At 46.9% G+C, this 20,701-nt stretch overlaps 1 protein-coding gene across 3 annotated transcripts in view; it reads right to left on the reverse strand.

Annotated features, from left to right (window-relative positions):
• The window catches only part of CPNE2 (copine 2), a 947,004-nt gene extending 931,066 nt beyond the window's left edge, over positions 1-15,938 (reverse strand). For 2 of the 3 annotated variants that reach the window (XM_069653479.1, XM_069653462.1), the window contains exon 1: positions 15,738-15,897. The gene's annotated coding sequence lies outside the window, so the exon portion shown is untranslated. Of the gene's footprint in view, positions 1-15,737 lie in introns of all 3 variants that reach the window. The other variant, XM_069653470.1, reaches the window with a different exon arrangement.
• Between the last annotated feature and the right edge of the window lie 4,763 nt (positions 15,939-20,701).

Raw genomic sequence — 20,701 nt, forward strand, 5'->3', positions numbered from 1 at the left:
ACTCAGGGAGTTCCTCCCCCCACCCCCAAGCAAGGTGGTGCACCACAAAGCACTATTTCTTTAAGGTACCATTTGGTAAGGCCTCCAACCCGTCTCGCGCCCAATACCAACAAATACCCAGTGCCACAATGGACTAGGAACCAGGCCGGTGTGTAGGAAGAATATAGATTTTTTAATTTAATTAAACCAAATTTGACGAATAGGCTAACATCAGCCACCAATGCTGTGGCAACGCGAGAACAAAAATTACTTCTGTAATAGCACCAACAGCTATATAATACTAAGATATGCAGTCATAATTTCCTGCAGCTTTCTTTTCAAATCACCCACCAATGGAGAACAAGAACAATTCAAGGCACACAGTGATTGATTATTTGGTTATAATCCTTTTTCTCCCAGCAAACCCCACCCTCCAAACATCAATTCGACTTGACCCCTCTGAATTGAAGGCCAGTGGCAGGGAATGGGAACACAATGGGGAAATGTTTTGGGTTCTGATAAAACAGCACTCTTTGAAATAGGGATTTAAGGGGAAAAATTGTTTTGCATGTACTACTACTGATGCAATATGAGTGAAAAAAAAGCAATGCGAAAAATCGTGTTGCTACACCTAAAAAGAACAGGCAGGGCTTTGTGGTTTGGGTCAGAGCACAATGGAAACAAAGGGGCAATTTTGTTTTTTCCACCACACAAGCAAAGGAAGCACAAGGCTTCACACTTCTAATTTCAAATGAAAGGGAATCAATGGGGAACTGCATTTGTTCACCGTGCACAATCACTTGGAAACAGGGTTTTGGGGATTAATTCTTTTGGATTCTTGACCTCCCCTTTCTGTACCGCAGTCAGGGGCTTTCTTACAAATAGTCAATCAAATCTTTATGTCTATAATGGCTCGAAACACACTGAGAGTAGCTTGCTAGTTTCGAATGCTAACAAAACACATCCAGTGATTTCCATAGGGGAACTAATTGATTTACTTTAATTACATATGCTAAGGATGTACACAGACAAAAAGGGTATTTTTTTCTATGGGGAAATAACAAGAACAATACTTGAGAAATACAGGGCCTACATAGTCTATGGCTTTGGGATAGTTTTACTTACAGGAGAGGCCCGATAGTGGGCATCAGGGAACAGCAGAGGACCTCTGGGACAGCAAGGATGTCAGTCAAGGATAGTCCCCTCTGGCTCCTCCAAGGGGTCTGAGTCAGCTTCTATGTCTCCTGGTCCCTGTCTGCAATGCAAGATGTGGGGCCTTTCCGCTTGGGTGTTTCTCGCAAGAGTTCAGCAGCAGCTTACCTCCCGGAACAAAGTGAAAAAGCCCAGTTCTGATGCAAACTGGTTTACTTATAGGGCAAATGACATCACAAATCTGTCATGATTCCCGCGGAAGGGATTGGTTGGTTCTCTCCACCCACCTCCCACCTGTGTGCAAATAGGACAAGGAGTTGAGGGGTCTGAGTTAGGAAAGCTGGGGGAGGAGAACGCTTTGTCATCTCAAACTGACATGTGGATTTGGAATGCTGAAACTCTGAAAATCTATCAACATGACAAGTACCCTAATTTTGCAAATCTTTACATGTATGGATATATTTTTAAGAACTACATTTTAAGGCAAATCAGGTTACACTAATCTGAAGTCGGAATGCCTTTCCTGTGTAGAGATGCAGTTGTTCTTTGTTTACTCAGGAGCCGCATCAGTGAAAAATATGACACTTCATAGTTCCCATGTTAATTTTGTCATTCACCCTCACACCAACTTTCAAATCTCTCAGAATCATGGGAAGGCCCAAATCAAATTTTCCTTAATAACTTCTGTTATGTTTATCACACAAAAATCGTTTTGGCATGGTTAAAATGGGATTGCTGTCACCTTTAATAAAAGTCTGGAATGAACGTTGTGGCATATACACTGCCCTTTTTATGCAATAGAATGTATCTTTCTATTAATCACACCCCAGCCTCACACGTCTCGCTCAATCTAGCCCCCACCTTTTTTTCTAAGTTTCGTTTATTCTTAAACATGTGACCAACCAGAGGCTGGCTCATGTTTATCTTAGCCTATACCTCCTTGGCCTTTCAATGGTCCTTGCTATAGCTTAATATGGGAGTTGTGACCTCAAGGTCACTTACGCTGAAGGAACAGGCAGGGCTTTATCTATTTCCACCATGGTTTCCATCAATGGCAATGTATTTCTTTGTATTTTAAGCAATGGGCCAGATTGATTTTTGACAACCAGACCTCGCTCTCTGGGACAAGAAGAGGAAAGGTCTTTGAGGTTAAAGTTTCATTTCAGTAGAAATGCCCAGCTGCGTGTACAATTCTGCAAGAAATGGCTTTTACCTCATACACAATGTGTTTTACATGAAGCATTGTATAAGGCATCTGGGCCTTATATCCATGTGTAATGTATTTCTTTAATCTCCCAGTTGCAAAATACATGAACATCCCATCCGGATTGTCCATACACAGGGCAGTTATATGAGAAAACCAAGTTCACCTTGAAGCCAAGTGGGCACATCTCTTTGCATACTGTCATTTGGGATGAGGAAAAGGAGGTTCTTGTATTTCTTATAATTGCAATAAGCTTGGTTTCACCTGAGATTTCTGGATCGCAATCTGGGAATACATTGAAGATAGTATCTGTCTCTTTAAGTAAAAAGTGTAGCTTTCCATGATTTAGTAAAAAAGCATTTTGAGCCACATGTCTTTCTCTTTCCTTGCTGAAACGCATTGCGCCGATCTTCCCACGTTTGAACTTCCAAGCACACTTTTCTTCATTTGAGATTTAGGCCTCTTTTTAGATCAATAGCCCTCATGTCTGACATCACCATTTCTGTGTTGGCTTTCGACTTCAATGGGACTCCACAAATCACTCTGGACTCTATTTCTGGCATTCAGGGGCTGTATTTTACCCGTTGATAGATTTTCAGAGTTTCCAAATCCACATGTCAGTTTGAGATGACAAAGCATTGTCCTCCCCCAGAATGAGTGATGGAGACAACAGATGTTCCATTGTTGGAGTCTGCAGTCTTTCTGATGCACATGCCTGCAGTTGCTCCTTTTATTAGCTTGGGCAATGACACAGTCAAGGCCCATCATAAAAGGGCATTAGACATTGGAAGGGATCCACATCTTAAAAGGGCAATACACTTAGGAGGGTCACATTCCCTAACCACAACTCACCCTCTGACCTGTGCCTCCTGTGACTTATGCTATTCACTACTTTACCTCAATATGCATTTAAATCACATCCTGTCTGTATACAGTTCACCCATGAAGTGAATCAACTTTATAACGAAGCATGGAACTGGTAGGGCAAGTAAAGCAAATGTTGGTGTGTTGAAGTCCCGAACCACCCACAGGCCAGAATGTGTCAGCTCGCACAAGTTAAGGCATACCACTACAAACGTATCACACAAAAATAACCTCCAATTACAGCACCGGGCAACAACAACAAAAAACTAAAAGAGGGCTTCAACAAAGACACTTGGTAAAATGTCACACTTCAGTCAAAAAAAGAAGAGGCAATGCACTCGCTAAGAGGAAGGCAAGGGTGTCTTGGCAGTAGGCAGATATACACTAATAAATGAAATGGCTGTTCATATAGTGAATACTGGGAAAATATCAGAGTCGGAGTAAGTTTTCCTATCATCCAAATGAGTAGTTATCATGTTAACAACCTGGCAAAGGGGAAGATCTGAGTAAAAAGGTTAATATTAGCCTTCAGGTTGCACACAATTGTCGGCTACCCAATTCCCATTCATTCTGTCCAATGGTACAGATGAAGATTGGTGAGAATGTATAAAAGGTGAATTCATTTTAATGAAGTTTTGTAGTAAAAGGGGGGGGGCGTGGCTACGAGAGCCATGTAGGAGGACGCGTTCCAGCGGAGCTCCCGAGATCCTGAACAGATCCGGGCAAATTAGTGCGGTGTGACTGCTTATTGAACACCGACGATACGCATGCCAGCGTGTGAAAGTGCTACCTATGCACTGTGAACTTTTGGAGGACATAGTAGCTACGGCGGCGAAGATTGGAGAAGAAAAGTCGAGAGACGTTGAGGACAAAGGGCGACTCAAAATGGCCGACATAGGCCCGAGACGGAATAGAAAAGAGTAGCGGGAAGACCTAATGAGACCAGCGTGCAGTGCGCCCACTCATCATTCGAAAGACCTGCACATCCTCAGAACCATGTCAAGTAAGGCAGTGCGACCCAAGGCGAAACAGCCCACGCTGGACGACTTTACCAAGACGTCCCCGGGCCCGGACGCCACCAAGAATAAAGATGCATCGGCCGTGGGTGGCGCGACGCCTTCGAGCTCTAATCAAGAAATCCTGGCGGCGATTGCGGACCTGAGAGCAGCCTGGGAGTCGAAATTAGAACTGGCTGTGTCCGAATTAAAAACGGCATTGGACCTCAAAGTTGGGGAGGTCCAGGAGGACGTCAATCTGCTGAGACAGGACGTTAGGGTTCTGGCAGAGCGCACAGAGTCCCTGGAAAAAGAAGTTGGCCCGAATACGGCGGACTGCACCACCCACAAGGCAAAACTGCACGCCCTAATTCAAAGGGTGGGCAACTTGGAAAGTGGAGCGGAGGAGGCGGAAGGACGAGCCCGTCGCAACAATATCCGCATTGTGGGCCTACCGGAGGGGACGGAGGGCCGTGACCCTACTGACTTTGTTGAGACCATGTTACTGCAGGAGATACCCGGAGGGGCCTTATCTCAAGGCTTCGCAGTGGAAAGAGCGCATAGAGCCTTAACGAGGAGGCCGCCTCCCGGGAACCCGCCTAGACCCATCATTGCCAAAATTCTTAACTACCGCGATCGGGAAAGAATATTGGAACATTTTCGAAAAGGAGGCACGATCAAGAGAGGAGCAGCAAACATCACGGCGTATCCGGATTACACTCTAGCTGTGCAGCGGAGCCGCATGAATTTTGGGACTGTGAAACGGAGGCTGAGGGAGGCAGGTTATAAATATATGTTGCTTTATCCTGCAAAACTGAAGGTTATACAGGCGCATAAAACTTTATTTTTCGAGACCCCAGAGGACGCCATGGAGTGGCTCGACACACAGGGATGCCCCCAGGAATCGGCGGACCGGCCCAAGAAGGACTCGGAGGAGCTGCGGAAGGCGTAAAATGGCGTCGCAAGATGGCGCGACTCATGGACTTTGAGACTTGATTATAGTCGGTTCGGAACCTTCGGTATGGAAGGTCAGTTGGTTGTACTGTTTGTCGCAAACACTGGGATTATTACCGAACGGGAGCCCCATGGAGCGATACTCTTTCCCCACAATAGCTTAGGTTAGGTGGCCATTAGGGCGACCTCACCCTACTGGGCTCCGTGCACTGATCGGTGATTGCGGAACTAGATGTGGGGGTGCCTGAGCTCTGTTGTTGAAGCTGGGCAACAGTTGGGGTGTGTGGTGTTGGGGGGAGGGCGGGTGAGGGAGGGGAGAGGGAGTTGGGGTTTGGTTGTGTGTGTAGTTAGTTGGGGAATGAGCTTATTCGCGGAGTGGCTGCAGTGGGACGCCTTCTGTGTCATGCGAACTGCTGGAGGTTCCTGCAAATGGGGTGGGAAGACACATAATTGCCATGGGAGACCTTAAGATTGCCACCTGGAACGTCCGCGGACTCAATAATTACCTGAAAAGAAATAAAGTCATGTTGTATCTTAAACGACAGAAGATCGACATTGCCCTGCTACAAGAAACGCACCTGACCCAACATAAACTAGACCTTGTAAAGAAAAAATGGGATGGCACGGTGGTGGGCTCCCCGTACTCGGCCTATGCCAGGGGTGTGCTGATCTGGGTGGCCCCGCATGTCCCACTCAGAATTGTACGAGAGGAGGTAGACACGGAGGGTAGGCTGGTAATACTAAGGGCACTGATTGAGAACAGAGGACTGAGTATTATTAATACATATGCCCCCAACCAGAATACTGCTATATACTTCAGGACTTTATGTACACGCCTGGGCCCGTGCGCAGAGGAACCGATTATCTGGGGGGGGGGACTTCAACTGTGTTCTTGACCCCAAGATAGATAGGTCCGACAGTAAAGTGGACAGGCCCACCCCGGCAGCTAGGGCTTTACGGGTACTATTAGACGATTTTGGACTAGAAGATGTCTGGAGATCGAAACACCCCACTGCCTTGCAGTACTCTCATTATTCGGCACCTCAACAGTTGCATACGAGACTAGACCATTTCTTTGCCACGCCAGAAGTGGCGATAGCAACTACTCAGATTGAATACAGAGCGAAGGTCCTGTCGGACCATTCGCCCTTGGTGATGGCCTGGCAATATGGCCGCCCCAGAGGGCGGATACCAACATGGCGCCTTCGGGCGGAGGCGCTTAGAGACCCGGCCTTCAGAGAGGATATTAGAGAGGCGATTATACGGTACTTTGAGGAGAACACGGGCAGTGTAGATTCGGCTAGTACACTTTGGGAGGCCTTCAAGGTGGTATTGAGGGGCGACGCTATTTTCAAATCAAAGGGCCTGCAAGGGGGGGTTCTAGCTGAGCTAGAGAAAGTGGAGAAAGAATTGGAGCGTGAATGTACCAGAGCGGGGGGGGGGGGACACAGACCTAGTACTTGAATTACAGCAACGATGTTCGGAGCTTTGGGAGCGGCTTTGTGACCTCAACTACAGGAAATACGTGGAGAGGCAGCATGCAGGCGGTGACAAAACTGGTCACCTACTGGCATGGCTTTATAAGAGGGAAACCCCTAGGGCCCGGATCATGATGATAGAAAGGAAAAATGGGGAGGAGGCTCACACTCAGGAAGAGGTTAACGCTGCTTTCTTAGATTATTATAAAGCGCTGTATGAGGACAAAGGGGAAGACAATCTGGTTAAGATCAGGGACACACTGGAAGATATGGAATTGCCTAGAATTAGTGCAGAGGAAAGGGAGGAGTTAGATGGTCCCATTACGCTAGATGAACTGGAAGAGGTGGTGAAACGGCTGCCTACTTGCAAGACCCCGGGCACTGATGGACTCCCGAGTGAGTTCTATGAAACATATAGCGCAGAGATACTCCCCCCTATGCTGGAGATGTATAACGAATCATTTGAGGAAGGCCGATTGCCGGACACGCTCAGAGAGGCGCTGATCGTGCCGCTTCCCAAGCATAGGCAAGCCGAGACAACACTGTGGGTCGTACAGACCGCTGTCGATGTTGAACCAAGACAGTAAGATCCTGACAGCGGTCCTGGCGGACAGGCTACGCAAGGTCATCGGCAGACTGATACACTCGGATCAGACAGGTTATGTTCCTGGCAGGAATATAACCCATAATCATAGGCGGCTCCACCGGGTGATCGAAGAAGGGAACAGAAGGGATGAGGATATGGCAGTGATTTCCTTAGACGCAGTCAAGGCATTTGATTCGGTGAGGTGGCCGTGGCTGTTCGCGGTCCTGGGGGAATACGGGTTCGGGCCAGGCTATATCAGATGGGCAAGGCTGCTGTATAGCCAGCCAACGGCCAGGGTGCGCACGGGATCGGTGATATCCGATAAGTGGCGCCTTGGTAGGGGTACTAGGCAGGGATGTCCTTGGTCCCCGATGTTATACATATTGGCCCTGGAACCCTTAGCGGTATATCTCAGACAGCAATATGACCTGGTGGGCATCGAGGTGGGAGGAGAGAGCCACTTGATATCCCTATATGCCGATGACTTGCTGCTGTACCTAAAATATCCGGAGGAGAACCTCCAGTATGTTTTGGAGGTCATGCAGAAGTATGCCGAATTGTCCGGCATAGCGGTTAATCCCGGCAAGTCGAGCATGTTCCCCCTAGGGTATTATGCGAGGGTCCCCACGGAACGCTTACCAGTATTACCCGTGCCTTGGGCAACCGAGTCCTTCCGATACCTCGGAATAGACATATATCATACTGTGGTAAACGAACATCTGCACAATACTGCAGTTGTTGTGGATAAAATCCGTGCGTCCATGCGATTTTGGGAGAAGCTGCCGCTGGCAATGATGGGGCGGGGGGCGTTGCTTAAAATGGTTGTCCTGCCTAGACTGTTGCATTTCTTCAACAACATACCACACTTAATACCTAGGAGGTTCTTTACCAAACTTGACAGTATGTGTAGGGACTTCCTATGGCACGGCACTCGCAACCGAGTGGCACTGTGGAAGCTGCAAAACTTTCACGATAAAGGAGGGATCAAATTACCGCATTTTGAGGCCTATTATGTAGCGAGCCAATTGCAATATGTTACACAGTGGCTTTCTGATGAGGAATCTCCCGAGTCTAGGTTGGTTGGGACAGATTGCGCCCCGTTTTATTTGAAGGAGATCATCTGGGTCCCTAGACAGGACTTAAATGTTCACCCTGGCATGCTGTTACTTGGGTGGAGAATGTGGCGCAGAGCATGTCGGCTACTGGAAAGCCTGCACCCGTGTTCGCCGCAAGTGCCACTGGTCGCCTTGACTGCGGGGGATAGCCAACTTAGGAAAATTATCAGAATATACTGGGAATCGGTTGGGTTGGCCACGTTAGGAGATATATGGCAAGATGGGGCCATCAAGGATTTTGCAGACCTAAAAGAGGAGACTGGGTTACATGGGGGCCAATACGTTACATACCTCAGGTTGGTACAGATTATCCGAAAATCTTGGCCTGAGACGGTGTTAGCGGAGGATCCGGACGCCCTGATTGACACGATATATGATATATCAGAGGGCGGACACGAGATTTCCAGATTGTATGAGGTGGTGATGTCCCGGGTGGGAAAGGACCTGATGGATTTGAGACTAGAATGGGAAACGGAGGTGGGGACTCAGATGACTGATGGGATGTGGGAATGGGCTATGGGATATCATAAAAAAGTGTCCAGAAATGCTAGATTACAGCAAATCCAACTATATATCACGCACAGAGCGTACATGACCCCCAAAAGGATAGCTAAGTTTGCGAACACAGGCAGACAAGCATGTCCGAAATGTAACGAGGAGGACGCGGACATGACGCATATGTTCTGGTCCTGCCCAGTAATCGAAGTCTTCTGGGGAGAAGTGTCACAGAAGTTAGCAGACAAAGGGGTCCCGATAAGCATTGACACGGCCTGGGCTTGCCTCCTAGGGGGGTTCCCCAGACCGAAGAACACCAGACATCTGGGGAAACTGAGAGACCTAGCGTATATACTCGCTAAGAGGAGGATAGCCATGAACTGGAAGCAATGCTACAAACCCAGGATAGAGATGTGGTGGAGGGATCTGCAAAAATGGGCGGAAGCTGAACCCATGGTCTGGCAAGAAGCATGCAGTTAATGCGGGGAGGAGGATGTGGGCAACCTATAGCCTGGAGGTTGTTAGTTACTGGTCTGTTTGGGGTGCAAGGGGAACCTACTGCCTCGGAGGAGGATGACACCCGGCCACTCCAGGTCGATACAGAACTACCCTGTTGATAAGCTCTTGGGGGGGAGGGGGGGAGTGCAGTGTTGTGTTTTTTAATTGTCAATTGTCCTATTGTACATAATGCCACAAGTTTGTTTTGTACTGTTTTCATTTAAAATAAAATAAAAAATATATTTAAAAAAAAAAAAAGTTTTGTAGTAAAAGAAGTTTTTTTTTAATTTGTGATCAGAATTATGCCTGGACAATCACCACTTCCCTTTCCCTGGTGACTAGACACTGTCTGATGGGGCCTTAGTATATTACATTTATCCCCAAAATACGTTATGTTATCTTATGATCGCGCATTAAGTACAATTCACCTCGATGGGAGACTCCAACAATGAAACGTTGAAAAGAACCAAATTAGGCAAAGGAGCTATGGGAAATGTCGTCACTGATGATGACTGACTCAAACAGGAGCCTGGTTGAACCTGGCTTTGAGTGCCTTGCAAAATTAAATATAGTCCTCATTTACCGGAGTGTGGTTAGAAAGCATTTTCAAAAGTAGTGCCGCTTGTAGGCAGAATTATCTGCCAGCATATAACAGTTAGGTGCTGTAGGAAGAGCACAGTTCACTGTTGTTCACCTGGTTCACTGCTTTCAGAGTTGGAAACTTGTACCCATGGCCACGGAATACTCTGGCACTAAGCGCATACCAGTTCGGCAGTAATGGTGAAACAGTTCATATTTGGAAATGTCACCTGTTAATACAACCCAAAAAGAAGCACTTGCATTTGAGTGGAGGTAATTACCTCCACAACAAAGTGGAAAGGGTGGCAGTGTCAACCCATGCATTTCCCCAATGGGACTCCGAAATAGGTAACAACTTTGACTCTAGATAATGCGGAACATCACCGTTACCACATGCGATAAATGGTAACCGACTATGATGCTATTAATGGGGGTAATAATATCGCCGAAATCATAATGAGACCCATAGTCTCAAAATATGATCAGGGGTACAAAGAACTGCCTATCTCCTTGGCGGCCGCCAGCTTTGAATGTTTATGCATATTTGATGTGTATAGAGCTCAAGGCAAACTTAATAGCTTCTGCGTGCTAACGCAAGTCCCGGATGCTGAGTAGAGCCGACGGAAACCTGTGGGCATATTTCAAATACATTAAAAGATTGGTAGGATGTGGAATGATAGTGTTCATGCATTTCTACTGACCTTTGGTAAGCACAAATAAAACCCGGTTTTCAGCCACATCCTGGCAAAGAGCCCAAGGGAGCACTCAACAAGTGGTACAGGCAGCAGAGATGGAGTCACAGAGCACAGCAGCTAAAGTCAGGTTTCTGCAATGTTATGGAAAGCACCAGAGCAACTTCATTCATTGGAGGATTGTGGGGGAAATCTAAGCAGGGGTGGGAGCAAATTTGTTGCGTTGTGCGGCTGTAAGAAAACCCAGACCTCCTCTTGGATTCTCACTGATAAAACCATTGTTTTCATTTTACATGGAAACGACTACACACAATATTGCCAAGTAGTGATAGATGCCTTTACTAGGCTAACACGATTCTAGTAAAAAGAGGGTATCTGGTCTTTCCATCGAAAAGGTTTCCAACGAAACCTTTTCCAACCAAACTTATTCATCCCCTCAAGAGCACTTGTGCATGCCCGTCCTTTAAGAGGAACAGATGCCTGAGGAAGGAAAGGCGGTGGTCTATAAATCTGGTACACAGTTCTCAAATTCTCCCATGCCAGTCGCCCGTGGATCATCCAGTACTGGTTTTATTGTTTGTGTGCCGGTACACGTAATGCTGCTTTACCACCCGCATTACAAGTGCAGGATTACAAGTCCCAGAATTCAAAGCGAAAAGGAGGACTTTGTGAGCTACTCACCGCCAAAATGTGCTTGAACTTCACAGCTCTGATCTGTGCTGGACATAGATTTTTTTATTGTGGGTTCCCACCAGTGATCTGGGATGGGGAAGGAACAGGGCTGCTGGCAGGTGGGGCTGTAATGGTTGTTTTTAACCACCTCTCCCATTAACATTCTCTCAAAAGGTTAATCGTGAGCACCTGGAAAATAACTCAAGAATCCTTTTAATGTTGTAAGCATGGTATAAAAACTGCATGCCTTTTAATCCTAAAAGCTGTACATACATATTTCCACCAAAATACCAGGGGTTGCGGAAGTGACATCACATGACCCTTGACAGGAATGACATGACCCTTGATGCATCACAGGAAGTGATGTCATTTGACCCCGATCCCAAAGTGACATTGAAGGAAGCGATGGAACATGACCTTTCACCCCTTGACAAAACACGAAGTGGCATCACATAACATTGTTCCTAAGCACACTGTGAAAAATATGGTTACAATATCACTGTAATGTGATATACATTTCATACAAGAATGGACCAACATATGTAACATTAATATCAGTGTGTATAGGCCAATATTACCAAATTACTGTGAATGCAAACAGACGTCCAAGGCTAAATGATAATAATGTGCTATTATAAAGCACTTACGCTTAAGCACTTTACATAGAACAAAAGTACAAACAACATCACCCAACCTGTGTTGGTACTCATTTATCAATCTCAGAAGGATGAAAGGCTGAGTTGGCCTTGCCGGGATTTGAACCTGCAGATCACACACATCGCAGCAGCGAGTGCTCAACCCACTGAGCTATCGTAGCGGCTATAGCTATCTTAGCGGCAACAGTCAAATGAGCAACCACATGTCTGAATGTTCTCAAAGTCAGAAAAACAAATTACACTCTGTAGTGGATACCATTAAAATGGCAACTGAGATTTAACACCATGCCAGTTAATTCGCAGTTGTGGTGCAAAGTTGGCCACATATCAAACCTGCCTATATCTAGTTTTCGGCTTCAGAGGCTGGCAAAATACATACCATTGGGAGGGTTTATTACTCTGTATTATAGAGGGCACACACATGGCATCCTGTACTCTGGGCACTCGTTACCTCGTTCATGCATACAAACATCCTGAACAGCATGCCATGGAGATAGGAAAGATAAGCACATTACAATGAAGCAATAATTGTGGCACAATGAAATCAGTGGCCACTGTATGTGCTATAGTAAAACATTTCTACACTGTACACAAGCTTAAAGGCACAAGGATTTTGTCAAGTGATCGAGGACACTGAGATGGAATATCTTGTGATGATCGTAACAAAGACAACAGCAGAAAAAAACATGCTATAACTGCAACTTGCGAAAAGAAAAACGCATAGTCATAAATGGATGTGCATTCTATTCTAAATGGTTTTTGGAAGTTTTTGTCTACATTGTGAATTTGAGATGTGGAAGGACAGATTAAATCAGTGACTCACCCCCTGAAGTGTGCTTGAAATAAACCTTTAGTGAGTCTAGCAATAATTGGATAGAATTCTACAAAGACACATTGGGCCTCATTAGGACTTTGGAGGTAGCCAAGGCGCTATTGACGCCATGGCTGCCTCCAAAATGGGGTCTGGGTTCCCTGAATGGGGAATTACCGGGCCATTCCGAGTTTGGAGGGCCTGGTAATTCCTCCTTCAGGGAACCCGGGCCCGGTCCTTCCCCATTCTCATTTGAGCCCCCATAGGGCTCAATGGGAATGGGAGAGGGAGCTAACAACGGGCCGATTACGAACGGCCCGTTGTTAGCTCCCTGGTCCCCTCGCGGGAGCCGCTCTGGACGTCTGGACGAGGGGACCTTGTAATAGTGCGGAGTGGGTTTAACGGCGCCGGCACCATTACCGGCGCGTTAATCCCATTCTGCACTTCTTATAATGAGGCCCATTTTGTGTTATTTCTATTCTTTCTTATTTAGGGTCACTGCTCAAAGTCTTAGACTTGTGGAACTTCCTGTTTTTTTTTTTTAGAGCAGCCTGAACAAGAAAGCCTGCCTCTACAGAAACAAAGAGCCACATGGAGCTGGCCACAGCCCAGGACCTTCAATTGTGTTAAAAAGAAAAAAGAAAAATCAGGGGTAGCAAGGGAGACCCCTGGAGACCACCAAATGACGTCCCCTGATATGGGTAGGATATTAACGAGAGCAAAATGTAACTTCCTACCAAGAAATATTTTACTTCAAAATGAGACTCGCCGCTTGGCATGATTCTCCAGGGGAGCCGATGCAAAAATGAAAAAGCTGCCACGGAACTTGGACGAAATTGAGACCGTGGGGGCAACGCAGGTAGAGAGGTCTCAAGTTGTCAGGTACTGAGGTAATTGTAAACATCTGGATTTGGAGCAGTGCATGCTACATACTTCTGCGGCTGACGTCTTGCTGACTGGAAACACATGTTAAGAGCCAGGGCACAATGCGGCTTTTCACGGCATGCAGAGGTGGGGCGGGGATAACGCGCTGCCTATGCAAGCAGAGGTCAGCAATTCCATCCTCTGCAGTCAAGGGTCGGGATGGCTACGGCTGAATGCACGTGCACAGTACCGCCTCATTCGCCAGGGCAGAAAGCAGGAGATTTACATGTTCTGAATGTTGCTGAGGCACACATGCTTGGTTTGGGGTATTTTTCTTAGGTAGGGTTTGTTCGGGCAGGAACCGGATTGAGTTGGTGATGGGGAGTGGGGGTGGGTACAGTTTGTGTACCCAAAAACAGAAAATAGAAACAGACCACACACACAACCCCAAACCACAGCGGCGCCTTTTCCTAGCGCAGACCGGTTGGGTTACAAAAGCACCAGCAAACCCTAGACATCTGAAGTGCATTGCACGTACTCTACGAAAAAGCAATCCAAATTTAGAATTACGTGTCACCGACTGTCGCCACTGACTCATTGAAGGTGTAGTTGGACTCTAGAAACTGCTCAAAGCGTCGCGTTGTCAGTCGGCGAGTGACGTTAGCTTCCCTGTCTTGATGTGACAGCTGGAAGGAGGGGCGCGCGCCGATGTCCACGGGAAGCCGCGCACAGCTGATAATAGTGTCAACGGTCACAGGCAGGCGGCACGAGGATAGCACACTCTGTACTTACCACCGGGATCTACGCTTATTTTTCTTTCATTTTACTGCACTGTCTTAGCGAGAACCAGGCGCTCTTCAGACCCAGGATTGGCAAGCCAGCCAGACCCCCACCCCTCAATATCCAGGTTGTCTAACACAATGCAAACCAAAGTTTAGGCAGCAGTTGATATTTTGCTTGAACTCAACACCGACACTTAAAAAAAAGCACCTTTCGTGGTGCGTTTCCTTCCAACACAAGTGCATAAGCTGCTTCAAAACGTCCTCAGTTGAGTTTTCCAATGTAAACAAGTTTTCCTGGATTGCAGAGAACAGGGTAAGGATACGAAAACCTTTCAAGTACATGGCACTTCCTTCTAAGAAACAGCCAATCTCACCACCCACCACGCCTCCTTGCCCCTAACAACAAGGAGCGCAACAGTTTGTCATAACTACTCCCGGGAAAAGGGAGTATTTAGCCCTTTACTACGGTATCAAGTTAACCGTAATCTGTATACTGCACACTCTTGTCCCCGTGGAAGCTGGAATCGCAGCTGGTTGCCTGCCTGCCACACCCACTTCTCTCCCACTGGCATGTAAACAAAACCCGCTATGTCTTGTCTGCATTGGCATAGCCTATCAACGGCCGGTCTGTGTAGTTAGCAGAAATCAGGGGCCACCCAATGGCCGAGCATTGTGCTACGAGCACACTCATTTTCTGTGCACCAAAATGGAGAGTTGAACGATCCAAATATTATTCCCTAAAGCTGCAGTCGGCTCGAAACCAGGGTGGAGTGGGTACACCTGTATTCTGGACTGTCTCCCAATAGAAAAGGCCCCCTTGTCAACTTTACAACTGTGCGGTTTTCGCCACTGTTAAATGGGCGCGTAGCCATTAATCACGGGAACTTGGTAAACAGAAATGTGGCACCAGGAGACCCATATACCGCCAAGCAGATCAGGGACGCACTCTCCCCGGCAAGCTTGCCAATTCTCCCAGCCTGCATGACGACCTATCGCCACTCTACTGAGTGCATGGCAGACACACATACAGCCCACAGCACTAGGTGAATGCCTGACACCTCTCCCATGCCCGTAGCACAAGTTGCATCTTGCACCACCGCAGCGTAAACTGCCCCCCTCCTTCCTAGCCTGAGCACAGGCTGCACAGCACACCTTCCGCCACTACTGTACTGACCGCATGGCCGTACCCTACGATCACAGTACAGTCTACAGCACCGCTACCACCACCGCCGTGCAGAGCGCATGAATGGTCTCCTGTCACCATTTAGAGGTTGCCTGGAACCGTTCCTTTCGATACATTCCAGGCTGGGGTCTTCCCTCAAGCCCTCAGCGCAGCCCATACTCAATGATTTTGTACTCACACGATGGGGTCGGAGTTCCTTGCTGCAGGCTCCTCTTACTCTGCGCGCCTACTCCGGCTCATGCCCCAGGCGGTGGGGGAGCGGGCGCGGCTCCCGGGCTCTGTTGCGCCTCCACTTCCTCCGCTGCACAGTGTGCTCGGGGCAGGCTGCGTGCGGGCTCGGCTCCTCCTTCCCCATCCGGGTGGGTGTGGAAAGAGCGGCCCCGCCTCGTAGAGCTACAGCTCATTGAGCGTACCGGCAACTAGCGGAGAGGACCCGCGCAACGCCCGCGGACACACCCGGGAGATTACGATAAATCGCAGTGCACCCTGCAGCAGGTGCGTCTCTGAGTGTCCGTGGCTTCCCTTGCCAAGCTCACCCAGAGCCTGGCACGGATCTTGTTCTAGAGCCTCTGTGATTGTACGATACTGTGCCAGGCGCACCGAGTCCAGCGCCCGCCTTGTTTCCAGGATGCTGTACCTGTCACATCGGTATTGCGGACACGCAGCAACCCAAGGCGGTGATTGCTTCAGGGGCTCTGGTGATAATGTGCCCGCCACACCGAGCTGCGTTATCCATTCATTAAGGAGACTGTGACCTGTGGTTGTGGCTTTGTAATGCCAGAATCTCCCAGGGCGTCTTATGCGAATGGTGCCGTCACATTTGTATATGCATCGATATCACTATAAGTGTCGAGTCTCTGATACTCAAGGGGGTTATGGTAAGTTACATTACAATAAGTTGCCGTGACTAGGCTAAGAGACAGCTGTGACATGCAATATATAAACGGTAGCTGTTATTATAAAATGAGCACTATAAAGTGAAGCTTTTTGTTAAGTGTGAATTTAAGGCCTTCTAGGGCCTTCTAATTTTGACTGAGCAGACACAGAGGAAAACATGATTTGCAAAGGGTCGCACACTTTTAAGCAGCGAAAGTGGGATCTGGACGTCCACTTGACCACATATAGGCTCAGCTCCAGATGCTAGAATTGTTATCATTATTATTATTATTTATTTAAGTGCACATAGCCAACACAGCTAGCCTTTTGCACTATCCATTGTTTTACACAATAAACATCAAATCATTAAAAAAACAACTCACTTAATAAATACACGCAGATAGATACAAGTAACAATGTGCAATTAATGTGTACATCACAATATGATAAAAAAGTAATATAATGCAATCCTCATAAAATATATCTTCTAATCAACATTAGATTACATTCTCCCAGCATCTAACCTCAAGGCAGGGACGTCATTTCACCAAAATGCCCGGGGTAGCGGAAGTGACACCACACGACCCTTGATCTCTGACATCACATGAAGTGATGTAATCTGACCCCACCCCAAGATGACATCGCAGGAAGCAATGGAACACAATCTTTCACCCCTTGACAAAACAGGAAGTGGCATCACATAGCATTGTTTCTAAGTACATGTCATAAATCCCCAAAGTATCTTATGAAAAGGATAAGGTAACCAAAAAGGATATAATTGATAGGGGTCTTCCGGATGCTTGAATTCACACGATTTGATAGAAGTGATGTCAATTTAGACCTTCCAAATGATACAGTTCTCTGACTGGTAAAACAGGCAGAGAGAAGGATCACTGGACAGGGCGTGGGAGATTAATAGGAAGGCAGCCTAGGAAAAATAAAGCATAATGAGAAACTATCTCAACTAACCTCTCTGATAGAATGGCAATAATGTAATTTCCAAAACTAACCTGTAGGCTTAGAACTGGAGTATCCACCAAAGTCAATGAAGAAATCCAGGAAAGAAAACCAACGACAAAGGAGGGAAGGTTAGTAAGGGAGACTTATCCCGAATGGCACCAGGCTCTCGCTAGATACCGGGTTGGTGCACCACAGGATAGCGTCCATAGTTCTGTGCACAGACACCTTCAAATAAAAGTTGTAAATACACCTTCCTTTCCCACCAGGAACAAAACAAAATGAAATGAGTCCACCTGTTATTTCCTCACCGGTTCAAATCAACCGTGTGCTGGATACACGCAGGCCAAGTACATGCAGCCAGGACAGCCGCGCTTGAAGAGTTCCAGCGTCCGTGTGGGATTTACACGCGAATCAAGTACACGCAGCCAGGACAGCCGCTCTTGAAGAGTTCCAGCGTCCACGTGTGATTTTACACACAAATCGAATACACGCAGCCAGGACGGCCGCGCTTGAAGAGTTCCAGCATCCGCGTGTGATTTTACACGCAAACCGAATTCACGCAGCCAGAACATCCATGCTTGAAGAGTTCCAGCATCCGCGTGGGATTGAAAGCGGAAACTTACACGCGGACAGGAAAACAGCATACAAATGAAACAGGAACCCGCGTGTGAGAGGACACGCTCACAAAATCTGCTGAAGGCAGATACAGGAGATCGCGTGTGAAGGAACAAGTCGATGAAGGCAAAAGAAGCAACTGACGGGATGCGAGGACGCAGATGAAAAGTTCAGCTACCAAGACGCCAAAATGTTCAATCAGAAGCAGCGAGCCTTGTATCCACGCTGCTTATGAACGTTCTGCCGTAAAACACGTGACAATCCTGAATCACGTGTATTCAACGACGTGAATAATGCAGATGTCGTTTTCCTGGTAATACATCAAACAACCTCCATCTCGAATAAAATGGTCTAGCAGTTCTATGAGCATAACCCATTCTGCGTACAGACGGAGTTCCAGATCCAGAGGTAAAATGTCCAGCATTCATGACAGTACACTATGAAAAATATGGTTACGGTATCACTGTAATGTGATATACATTGCATACAGGAACGGATCACCATATATATTGTTAATATCAGTGTGTTTAGGTGCATATTATCAAATTACTGTAAATGCAAGCAGACGTCCAAGGCCAAACGATAATGATGTATTATTATAAAGCATTTACGCTTAGGCGCTTAATATAGAACAAATATACATACAATATCACCAAACCTGTGTTGGTACTCATTTATCAACCTCAGGAGGAAGAAAGGCTGAGTTGATATTGCTGGGAGTCGAACTGCAACCTGCAGATCAAACACACATGGCAGCAGCGAACGGTCTGCCCACTGAGCTATCTTATCGACTATAGCTACCAGAAAACCAGCCACTCCAGAAACAAAAAGCCACATTCTGCTGGCCACAGCCCAGGAGCCACAATTAAAAAAACCAAAATAAACTTTAAAAAAATAATTTTTTCTTAATGGTAGTAAGGGTGACCAGAGGGGTAGCAAGGAAGACCTCAGGGGTCAGAGTTGTGACCCCCGGCAACCTCTAAATGACGTCCCTGCTTCAAGACCCTCCCAGCAGAAGCTCTCCTTCCCTACCTGGAGATCATCAACAGCTCCCTAACTCAAGGCACCTTCCCATCGAACCTAAAGAGAGGACAAATCCTCCCTCTAATAAAGAAATCCACTCTGGATCCCGATAACCTAGGTAACTATCACTCCATCACCCATTTCCCCTTCCTGGGTAAAATCATTGAGAAATCATTAGCTGCGCAACTGCAGCAACACATCAATACCAACAATATCCTCCAAACCTACCAATCGGGGTTGAGACCCAGATGCAGCACAGAAACGGCAACCATACAGGTGGTTGATGACGCCATCGATATCCTTGATGATGGCCACCCCTGCCTCCTGGTTCTACTCAACCTCTCAGCCACATTCGACATAGTATACCACCAGATGCTCACGGACACCCTTCATCGGCACATGGGTATCAACAACCTTGCCCTAAGCTATCAAAAACCTTGTCCTTTGCTGGTTCAAGTCTAACCTCACCAACTGACATTCGTTTTTTCAGATGCACTCCTTAGATCGCCAATGCTATCCATCACCTGTTGAGTCCTGCAAGGTTACATCATCTCCACAGTGATCTTCACTCTATATGTGCAGCCGCTGGGAGCCCTCCACAGACAACATTCACCAATACGCTGATGACACACAGTTATTCAACAAGATCGACTCTATCAAGGACATCCAGGACATCCAGAGGCTCAAACCGGGCTCTCGCTGATCCAGTCTTGGATGTTCAGTGCATACCTGATGCATACTTGATGCTCAACCCCTCTAAGACCGAATTCCTAGTCCTCACTCACAACAGAACACCCAGATATATAGACCTGCCTATCAACCATGGACCTTGAGGGCGTCACACCCGAGCTCACCTCCTGCACCAAGTTCCACATCGACCAACACCTCTCATTCCAGACACACACAGCTAAGAAAACTCAGACAGCTTGGTATAAGCTCTCCTTCCTGTGGAAAGTCAAGCCCTTCCTACCTGCAGCCATCTTTAGATTCACTGTTCAAGCACTGGTCCTATCCCACCTGGATGTGGCAATGCCCTCCTGGAATATGTATCAGCAGTCCTCAAAGGTTCGTAATAAATGCATTACCACTGGTAGTTCAGAAAGGAGTACACACCGGGCAAGAAGTAACACTATTTATTACACATGGGCAAGCACAAATCAAACAGCACAGTGTAACAGAACTGGTTGATGAGGACTGATAAACTGGTACACAGCAGACATCATTCTTATACTGCTAATACAATGTTCATGGAATTAGAAACAGTTGCACTTCAAACTTCACGTCTTTGCGGTTCCCACAAAGCTTACTGGTTAGAATAGGTCATAACCCTATAGCTAGACAGTCGTTAGTGAAATAGGATTGGAGCAAACAGACCTACCCCTACCAGCGTATGCTCGTGCAAATTGTAATATGATATAGGCAGCCAATATACATTCCGTCCTTCAGCTGTGTTCCAACAGGATACATGATATATCATGGGTTATGCAGTCCATTACTGCCGTCCTGTTGAAGAAACGTGATCCTTCAAAAACATTATTGAAAGGAACTTGCGTCCTCTACATCCATCTAATGATGGTAATTTAATCAATATACTGTCTTAACAAGCACTTTTTAGCTACCTCTTTATATGGAAAAAGATAGATTCAATTTCCATATGTACTCTGCTCT

Source organism: Ambystoma mexicanum, chromosome 1p (genome assembly GCF_040938575.1).
Source record: "Ambystoma mexicanum isolate Mex_15411 chromosome 1p, UKY_AmexF1_1, whole genome shotgun sequence".
NCBI lineage: Eukaryota > Metazoa > Chordata > Amphibia > Caudata > Ambystomatidae > Ambystoma > Ambystoma mexicanum.